Source organism: Rosa rugosa, chromosome 4 (assembly GCF_958449725.1).
Source record: "Rosa rugosa chromosome 4, drRosRugo1.1, whole genome shotgun sequence".
NCBI lineage: Eukaryota > Viridiplantae > Streptophyta > Magnoliopsida > Rosales > Rosaceae > Rosa > Rosa rugosa.
The window spans coordinates 16,843,224-16,853,473 of NC_084823.1; the positions used below are offsets into that span (position 1 = coordinate 16,843,224).

The 10,250-nt window shown below is 38.2% G+C and overlaps 1 long non-coding RNA gene across 6 annotated transcripts; it reads left to right on the forward strand.

The window, feature by feature from the left end:
• The first annotated feature begins 908 nt into the window (after positions 1-908).
• Positions 909-6,289, forward strand: LOC133744085 (uncharacterized). 6 transcript variants are annotated; one of them, XR_009863359.1, is made up of 7 exons: positions 909-1,049; positions 1,196-1,268; positions 1,477-1,612; positions 1,756-1,966; positions 3,869-3,965; positions 4,518-5,380; positions 6,045-6,289. It is a non-coding gene; the product is annotated as an uncharacterized LOC133744085 (long non-coding RNA). The 6 variants fall into 6 exon arrangements; XR_009863360.1 differs by having other exon boundaries at positions 5,953-6,088; XR_009863358.1 differs by lacking the exon at positions 6,045-6,289 and having other exon boundaries at positions 4,523-5,574.
• Positions 6,290-10,250: the final 3,961 nt, after the last annotated feature.

Sequence of the window (10,250 nt, forward strand, 5' to 3'; positions counted from 1 at the left end):
GCCATCAAACCACTTGGCAATCCAAGTTGGTTCTACGGGAGCACCTAAAAATTTCGCATGCACCCTGAAGGATCTGAATATGCAAGAAAGTAGGAATGCCATACATGATTGTATCATAATGATTTTTTTTTTTTTTTTTTTGTAAGCAAGTTTCATTTGCTGCATTGAAAGTAGAAACTTTGAACTACTGATCCTATCTTTTTCATTTAGTCCTTTTCTAACAGCCATGCAAATGTAGTTTTATCGGAATGGAAATATCTGTTTTTTTTAAGCAAGTTTCATTAGTATTATGCGGGGTTGATATTATTGCAAGATCTCTATTAAATTCGAATGATATTGTTGACTTGAATCACTATAAAAAAATGCAAAAAATAAACAGACTCGCACGTCATTTCATGAAGCAATTGATGGCCTAGATTAGATTTGATTATAATTTTTTTTTTTTTTTTGGTTACAAGATTTGATTATAAATTTAAGTAATGAATTTAGCTCTAAAATAAAATATGTAAAGAGAGGCGTCGTCGCAAGTCCCAAAATTGAAAGAGAAAGGCGGGTATAGACTGACACATTTGCCTAGACGAGTGGCGACGGAGCCTCCCAAAATTCACCGCCTAGACGAGTCCGTAGTGAACCGAATCGCCGCCGGTGAGGTCATCCAACGCCCCGTCTCCGCCGTCAAGGAGCTCGTCGAGAACAGCCTCGACGCCCACTCCTCCTCCATTAACGTCGTCGTCAAGGACGGCGGCCTCAAACTCATCCAAGTCTCCGACGACGGCCACGGAATCCGAGTCAGTCATTACTTTCTCTTGCATTTAATTCTTTGCCGGAATGTTAAATATCAAGATTGATTGTGACATTATTCACACTCTACTGTAGTATGAGGACTTGCCGATACTGTGCGAGCGGCATACGACGTCGAAATTGTCGTCGTTTGAAGACCTGCAGTCCATAAAGTCGATGGGGTTTCGAGGAGAAGCTCTTGCGAGCATGACGTATGTGGCTCATGTGACGGTGACGACGATCACCAAAGGGCAGTTGCATGGTTATAGGTGTGTGTTTTCTTTTTGCTTTTGAGGTAATTTTGTTTTGTTTATACAAAGAAATGGAGAATTGGAAGTGGATAGGCTTTTGAATTTTGTGTTGGTTTTGTTTGTGTTACAATGTAGTCTTGAAATTGTAATTCTTATGAGTTCAGGGTCTCTTATAAAGATGGAGTGATAGAGCATGAGCCGAAGGCGTGCGCTGCCGTAAAAGGAACTCAGATGATGGTATGAAACTCAGTTTGGTTTGGTTGGTTTAGTCTAGCTAGATATAAGCAATAGGAGCTGTTCGAACAATTTATAAACCGTTTGAATCCACTAAAGCAGGGTGAATGTGTATTGCATGGATGAAATTAGCTAGTTAATTTTGTCTGCTCACTTGTGCAATGTGATGAAATTGGCTTAAGTTTTTGATTAAGTTGTAATGTGCTTTCAGATTGAGAACTTATTCTATAACATGTCTGCCCGGAGAAAGAATCTGCAAAACTCTGCGGATGATTTTTCAAAGATTGTAGATTTGTTAAGCCGGTTTGCCATTCATCACCACAAGTGTTAGCTTCTCCTGCAGAAAGGTAGGTTGACGTTAAAGTGTTTCAATAATTATTATACTTGTAATGTCTTACGCCTTTTCATTAAAACTTTGGCATGGCAAGAAACATGTTTAAAAATCATTATCACAGCTTTTTGATATGCTAAATCATTCTACATTTATCAGCATGGAGCCGGTAGAGCAGATGTTAGTTCTGTTGCCACATTATCAAGAATTGATGCGATTCGTTCAGTTTATGGGGTGTCAGTTGCCCGCAGTCTGATGAAAGTAGAAGCTTTGGACAATGATCCGTCGAGCTCAGTTTTCCAGATGGATGGCTTTATCTCCAATTCCGAATATGTTGCGAAGAAGATAACTATGGTGCTTTTTATAAACGGTATGAACTATTTTATGCCATATCAACAGAAGACTTTCAATTACAGAGTTACTAAGACTACAAACCAAAAGTAAGTTTTAATAAACTACCGTCTACCAATTAAGTGGGTCAGATTGGGTATGCTGGCTTTTCAGACCATAAAGATGCAATTCCGTTTAAATGTAGCCAACTGGAACTAACCTATCTTCCATCTTTAGTATTCTATCATCAATCATTTGTTTATGGGTTATCCTGACCCAACTCCTTATTTCTTACTCATTGTACAATCTGTAAGTTGAAGTTTGATATCATGGTGAAGTTTAGGTGACACTTTTCCATTTTCATGCCACTAGCTTTTCTATATCATTGACTCCGTACAGTTTCTTTTGGGTTTCCTTGATGGTTAAAAGTTTAAAGCACTTTCTTTTTTCCCAAAAAGGATGGACATAAGATTGCTAATTTCTAATTAAGTCAAAGAACATGGTGTTTATACGACATAATGATTAAATACCTTTGTGGATTCAAATAAAATTAGCTAGGTATCCTTGATATGGTGTTCAGTTTCATTTTATGGATTTGAATATGCTGCACACCGTAGTTTAGGTGGGCATATTACCACCTGATTAATGAATCTCCACCAGTCATACATACATACAAAATATCTATAAATATATATGTATGTATAATTACCATGGTTAAATAAGTTATAATTAGTGTAACCAACTATCATAATGAGGAAATAGAAATATTATAACCGTGTACATGTATAGGACACGTGTAATCTGGTAGTAATACGCCCACCTAACTATGGGTGGGCAGCAAATTAAGTCCACATTTTATGGAATGCCAGGGCTACAAGATTGCTTTGTACTTCTTTCATTAGGTTTTTAATTGGTAGACTTTTTGTGCTCTTTATCGTCCTCCCTTCCAAGTACTCCAAAGAGACTCATTTTGTTTGCCTTATGAAACTGTTCTCTGTTGCTCCTCATCATAGTGCTGTGTCGCAATAAGATCTTTGAGAACATTCTGTTATGACAGACTGTATCTCTTGTCAAACTGTTCTCTGTCACTCCTCATCATTGTGCTGTGGTTGCATTAAGCTTCTCATCTATTATCTTCAAGTCATGAGGTGATGAATGACAGAAGAAGGAGCAACTTCATTGAGGGATTGGAAGCATGGGAGGGGTCTATTCTAGAAAAAGAGTTAATTGAAAAAGAACTTAATTCATCTTTTATTTGAGTGATGAGATTGAATGTTTAGGGTTTGGATAGGACGAGATATATTATACAGTGATTGTCACTAATTGATTACGTTTTCTTTCTCGTTCTTTTTTGTTTGACATCTTCTTTTAAAGACAGATAGATTGGTGGATTGCACTGCATTGAAGAGAGCTCTAGAAACTGTTTTACCTTTACCTTGCATTTTTTTGTTATAAAAATTAGGAAATTGAAATGTAACATTCAATCTCACATCATATCATTGACCTCATATAAATAAATATCTATTTACTATATTTTTTGTAATTACGATTTGTTTAGAAAAAAAAAAAGATGAATTGGAGATGGAATGCAGTCATGGACCAGTTTTTTATAAGCTGTCCTATAACTACAAACTCATTTTCTGTATACAAGTAGTATTGTCTGTCAATGTATGAAACAGCCATCAGTCCATCACGTAAGGACTAAGCTAATTAGTCAGCTGCTGGCTATCCACAATGACTTTAAGGAATTTTCTTTCTGCTGAACACCTTAGTCTTATTCAACAAATACTAGAGATACCAAAAGATACTCAGCTTTTTTTTGTCGCTATTGATTTCTTCTTTCTTCAATTTTGTATTGCAACAATTGGTGTTAAAGTTTTTCCTATATTCTTGAACCACCAAATGTGTCCAAGTACTGACAAAATGGTCTGTTGATACACAGGTGAGTCTTCTGAATCAGGAAGTCATCATTGAGAAGATACAGTCAGTGGTTGAATCAAGATTGAGAAGCTCCAATGAGACAGATATTTCAGGAGCAGGTATAGTAGCAGATACTCAAATTTGTAAATTTTTCAAAATTCATCAATTGAACTTTGGTTTGAAGAGCGGAAATAACGGAGGGTCTGATGGTTGGATAAGGGAGAGGAAAAGGAGGTTTTTTGTCCACTGATTTTACAAAAAATGGAAGGAGGGTTGAATAACCAATATTAGCCAACAATTTTCTTCTATCCCATATTGAATGAATGGGAGGAGTTATTAATTTACCTTTAGCTAATACACAAGTTAACCAACAGAATGTCATGGCCTATATTTTGTGATTTTTGATGTATCTCTTTTCTACCATTTTGTATATGCCTGATGTTTACTGTTCTCTATGGTGGGCTCCTTGTTCCCCCTTTTATTGTATTGTTCTTTTCTTTTCTCATTAAAAAAAAAAAAAAAAAAAAATTGCTTGCCTTGCTAGTTCTACAGGAAAAAAGCTTCTTTCTTTTTTTGGTTTTTTTGTTTGGTAGTCCAGTAGTAGACCAAATGTGGATTTATGTTTTTAACTATTCTTTTACTGCTTTAAACTAAGCATGTAATGCTTTTAGTTAAGCTCCAATACGCACCGACTCAATTTGGTATAGGGATGTTTATGCCTTTGAAACATCCGATCCCAAGCAGCACGGAATCAGGAAGATGGATGCCACTTTATTGGAGGCAAGTTATTCCCTTGGATGGTGCAGCTGGGCGGCAAATTGTACGCCCTTTGCTATATGGGGGTGCCCGATCCTCTGGCATTTGAGGTATTTGACCCTAAACTGCAGACTTGGTCTGCTCTACCTCAGCCTCCATTTTTCCAAGTTGGCTCTCGATATTACAACCATGCTCCTTTTGCTTATGCAATTGCTGGCACCAAAATGTTTGTCTCCCATGAACTATGTCCAGTCTTCTGCTTTGATGTCTCCCACCCAGACTCTGAATGGAGACTAGTCCCCACTATGTGCCAAGGCGGCCCTTTTCTTTTCTCGGCACAGCTTTAGTCCTGGACCTGCCGGCTGGTGGCAACAAGAAAATATTGTTTGGCCATAATGCTCGTCGTTGTTTTAGTCTGGGAGTTCATCTTATGTCGGGGTTGGATGAAAATGAAGAATCCATCACACAAATTGGGGATTTGAAACTGCCAATATGGCCTTATGAGTTGGGTTCCCCAGCAGCTTCTGATTTTGTCCACATAGGAGGTCAAAAAGCCTGCCTCGTTATCACCCAATTCACATCATCAGTGGAAGAGGAACCTAGATGGAATGAGCCGGGGACTCATAAGATCGACACAAGGGGTTGCCATACCATTTCAATTTGAGATTGATATCACCAAGCTGGACAACGACGAGAAAGATTGCTTCACTCTCCAATTCATGCCTCCTCGCATCTTCCAATACCAGACTAACCAGCCACTTATCCAAGCCCTGAAACGGTTGGTTGCTTTGTCTTGTAATAAGATATCATGCATAATATAGAATAATTTGATACTCTGTATTTTTATTGTTTATGTATCAGATATATGTTCTGATACATGTTTCACTCAATGATACTATTATTTTCCTCCTGATTTGGTTGAATGATTTTGCAATGAACAACTGTAATTTGCAAAAAGAAAAAAAATTAAAAAAAGGATAAATCCAAAGTTGCCAAGGTATACTAAATTTTCTATGCAAGATTAATTGTTCCGTAGTTATCTTGTAGATAGTATGTAATTCATGCTGTAGTGCTAAAAATGGTCCTTTGATATCATTTAGGCATTGAAGGAAAGTTTTCTCCATCAAATAAGTGACGCCATTGGCTTTGATCATTGATTGGAATTCTGTCGAACAAAAAGAAGTCTGTAATTCTTTGTATTTTGCTGCTGAGTTAACTGACTAATTTTTGTGCTAGCTGATTTACTTTGCAACTTGGATAATTACTGCTTACTCATTTCCTTTGCAATTTGGGCTTTTGTTATTTTTTTATACCCTACACCAATATTTGTGTATATTGTTATTATTGCAGGCAGATACCATACTAGATTTCCCAACTATCTTGTTTGGTAGCTCAATAGAAAACAGTTGATTGAGCCTTCAAACATTTAAAACCAATTGCAGGTACTTGGCAGCAAAGGGGTGAGAGTCTGGTGATTGTGAAAGATATTCCAAATATTATCGTTCGCCTTAGCCAGGTGAATGGGTCAGTATTTCTTAGCTTATTTCTTCTGCAATTATTTGTCTTACAATAAAATCTGATTGGAAGTTTAATTTCTTCTGTTAAACTTTTTCATAAATGTATTAAAGCGGTTGGTACTTCATATGTAGATTGTCATTGCATACCTGTGATATGACTGTGTAAGGATTGCATAATCTGAATTTTAACTTGCAGCATAGCCCTGGTTTACACTTGAAATTGCAAAAGAACTGCAGTTCATAATCATTTCTTTCCAGTACTACAATTAAGAATTCTTTTGTTTTTCCATTCCTGTAATCTGATTCATGGGGTATCTTTTCCTCATGATAATCACTTTTCTAGATTTTAAGGAGATTCAAGATTCAAATTTCAGCAAACAAATCATTATTACTAAAAATAAATAAATCCAAACTAATGCTTGCAATTAATGCTGTATCGCTAGCTTTATAAAATGGTGATATATGAAAGCTGATCCTTGGAGCCACTCTTAGAATTAAAATGATGGATATTCTTCTATGTAACGTGATCTTTCAAAGTACGTAGAGGCAAAATGAAAGCGTATTTTTTAAGTTATATTCAACTCCACAATATAACTTGAAAACCTAACTTGAAAACCACACTTTTAAGGTTTGCCAAAGACGATACCAGTAGCGGGGGCGACCTTAGGGGACTGCAAGCCTTGTAGGGTTTAACCTTAGCCAAGTTAAAGCAAATGCGACACACAGAGACAGAGTAGGTACTCTGTATAGCAGATTCCCCTATAGGTAAAGTTTAATCTTCAAGGCCCCTTCACCACATCAAGCTAGAAACTGATCGAGTCTCCATCACTTCGCAATTCTCACCTCACACCACACACCAGATATACTATCTCAATTATTTCCACCCTCTGTCCCTCTTGCGCTTTTCTACACCTCTTCCGAGTCACAGAGAGAGTTTTTCACAAGACCCTCGACAATGTGTCACTATCACCATTCACCAGTAACCTTTCTTACATCCAATGGTGCACATTTCATTAATTAACTTAGGCGAGGAAAAAAAAATCACAAAGATCAAACAGGAAAACCAAACTACAGGGAACAAAACAAGGAAAAATTACATATGTTACTCCTGATTGATTTCCATGTCTGCTGGGCAGCGATCAATATCCAAATACCACAGTCGAAGCCTTCTTGAAGCCACAATGAATAATAGTGCGTAAACAATGTAGATTGAAGATATAACTTAACTAACCCTAGCTAGTTCCCTTATTCTGAAATTTCACCTGTTTCCACAAGAATTGCTTATGCCACCGGTGAGAATCCCTGTAACACAATTTCTTAGTGTTATAGGAGTAAGAAACAGTAATGTTGATCCCAAACAACGTCACCGACCGAGGAGCCCTCCCTAGTTCCCATATTGTCTTGGACACCATGGCATCGTTACGATGCCTTACCATTCCAAGTTTAAAACTCATACCCTTTTGGGTTCCATTGTTTAAGAAGAAGTCCGGTAACCGCTCTGTTGCGACACTTACCAGGTAATTGTTCCCATACCCATTGAAGACGACCGAGGCCTGGAGGTCCTGGTAGTTTTTTTTTTTTGGTCAAATGATACTTCATTAAACAGCCCAAGGCTGGAGAGACAACACAAAGCCAAGCCGAAAGCAAAGCCGAAAGAGAAAAGAACCCAAGTCCAGCCCAGAAAGAGGACGACAAGGAACATAAAGAAACAAAAGAAACTGGATAAACCAGAAACGCAGCATACAGGAACTAAAAAACAAGGAAAAAAAAGAACCAAGCTCCCCAAACTCAAAAATGGAGCTGCCGAAGAGAAATAAAGCAACCAAGACCTCGGCTGAGTCAAGGGCGCTCAAATTCCGGGCTAGAAGGCGGAGGGCATGGTAAACCATCACGAGAAAGAACAAAAACCAGGGAAGAAGGAGGACGATCAATCCAAACCTCCGGGCACTTCTTCCGCACAACTAGCGAGGCCACCAAGTCGGCAGCAGAATTCGCTTCTCTGGGAATCCAAAACCAAGCACACCTTTGAACCAAGGTAAAATCATTCCTGATTTTTGAGATAATAGGAGCAATTTTCCAATGGCAAATGCTTGAATTATTGATGGAATCCACTAATGACTTTGAATCAGATTCAAGGAGAATGGGGACATGAGGGATGCGCTTCGTCAACTCCACCGCTGCCAAAGCAGCTCTAGCTTCAGCCTCCAGGGAGGAGCCAGACAAACAAACCCGCGTAGAGCCATCGATAAGGGAGCCATGACTGTCCCTAGCTAAAGCGCAAACACCAGTAAGGTTTGTCTCCTTAACCCAAGCAGCATCGATATTGATCTTAACATGTCCAGGTGGGGGGGGGTTCCAGGAATGAGGGTTTATGGCGACGAGTGTAACTTCCCACCCCATGGCGGTTAAATCAGAGGTCATCTCGAGCATGGATATGGCAGCTGATTCCAATTTGAACTCGGGTACCATGGTTTCCAACCTGTTCCTCAGGACGAGGCAGTATACAGGTTCGACAAACACTGACAAGACGACAAGGGCACTCAAGCTATAAAGAAACCAAATCAACAGGATGGCTGCTCTGTCTGCTCTATCTATGCGGTTTTGAAGGTCTTGGGCCACTTGAGGACCGCCGGTTAAGGAGGTTTCGGCCATTTCAATATCTCCGACCGGCCGTATGCTTGAGGATCTCTGACCGGCCATATATGCCGGGAGGATTTTATATGCTGCTCGAGGACTGTATATGCGCGTGGTTCCATGTTATATAATAACAGATGCGATTAAGGTGGGGTGGTCTAATCCTTTGAGAAGTTGTATTCTAATTTATGTCCACCTCTATCTATGATCCGGATCGACCTCTACTAAACCTAAATAATCACCTCTTCTTGTTATTTTTTTTCGCTCATCGAAAAAAGAAAAAGACAAAAAAAAACTATGTCCCCTGAAAGGCTGAAACACAACTTTTCTGTTTTGGTCAAATGAAATATGCATTCAGCCCAAAGGCAAAGTGAAAACACAGACTCCAAACCAGAGTGCGTTCGGTAAGTTATCTAGTTTGTGTGAAGACACACGGGAATTTCAAAGTGAGTAAATCTCACGGTGTTCATTTATGAATAAAGTAACTTATCATCTTTGAGTTATTTATTTACCTGTGATTATAATTAGTATTAGTAGCGTTCTTGAGTGAATGACTATATGTGCATATATTTACGTGAAATATATCTATTGGTGGATTTGTTGTGTGAAGAAAGCAATATGCATGATTTCTTCAAATTATTGTTTAGAGATGTGACTTTTCGGGAAACAATATATTGTGAAAATGATGATTTCATTGTGTCAAAAAGGTTGAGATTGGTGTCACATTTTTGGGTATGCACGACATATTTAAATGTTTTGCTCCATGGACCAGAAAGGCCTGAGGATTAGAGGTCACTCCGTGACCTGGGGCAGTATAATTGAGTAATTATGCCTTTGCCCGAGTTAATGGTTATGATTCAGTAGAGCTCTAGTCTATATGCTAGGGTATCTCATGGGGTAACAGTGCGAGGTTAATTTCAACTCATGAGTACGTTTTAAAATGAATCAAAGTGTGAGTTGTTTTTTTTTTGTTACATTTTTGAAAAGAATCAAAGTGCGAGTTGTTTTCCTTATTGTTAGTGTGAGTTGTTTTGGTTGTTGTATTTGAGTTTACTCATACAAGCTTTCAAAAGCTTACTGGGTTTGTCTGTTGCAATCTGGTGCAATATTCGATAGTGTAATGGCTAATCCTGCAGGTCAGGGTAATCTTGGGTGAAGCTGAGATCTCATCATTGCAGCTATATGGGTAGAAAACGCTATATGGGTAGAAAACTAATTTTGTGGCTTGACGTTGTGAAGACTTCTGTTATATCGTAAGCTCTAAGGAGCATTTACGTTTTATTTTGTTGTTACAATTTAATTTGTAAACTTGTGTGTAATATATGAATTTACGAAGCGAGTTTGTATTGACATAGTGCGTTCAGGGCATCAATATGCATTCAGTGTAAAGGAAGAATTTTTCAGGTATTCTGTATTGATGGCTGAATCATCACGTCTGGTACAATTGTGAGATTATCTTATTTTTAATTATATTTAAAAATCAGGGCATGATATTTT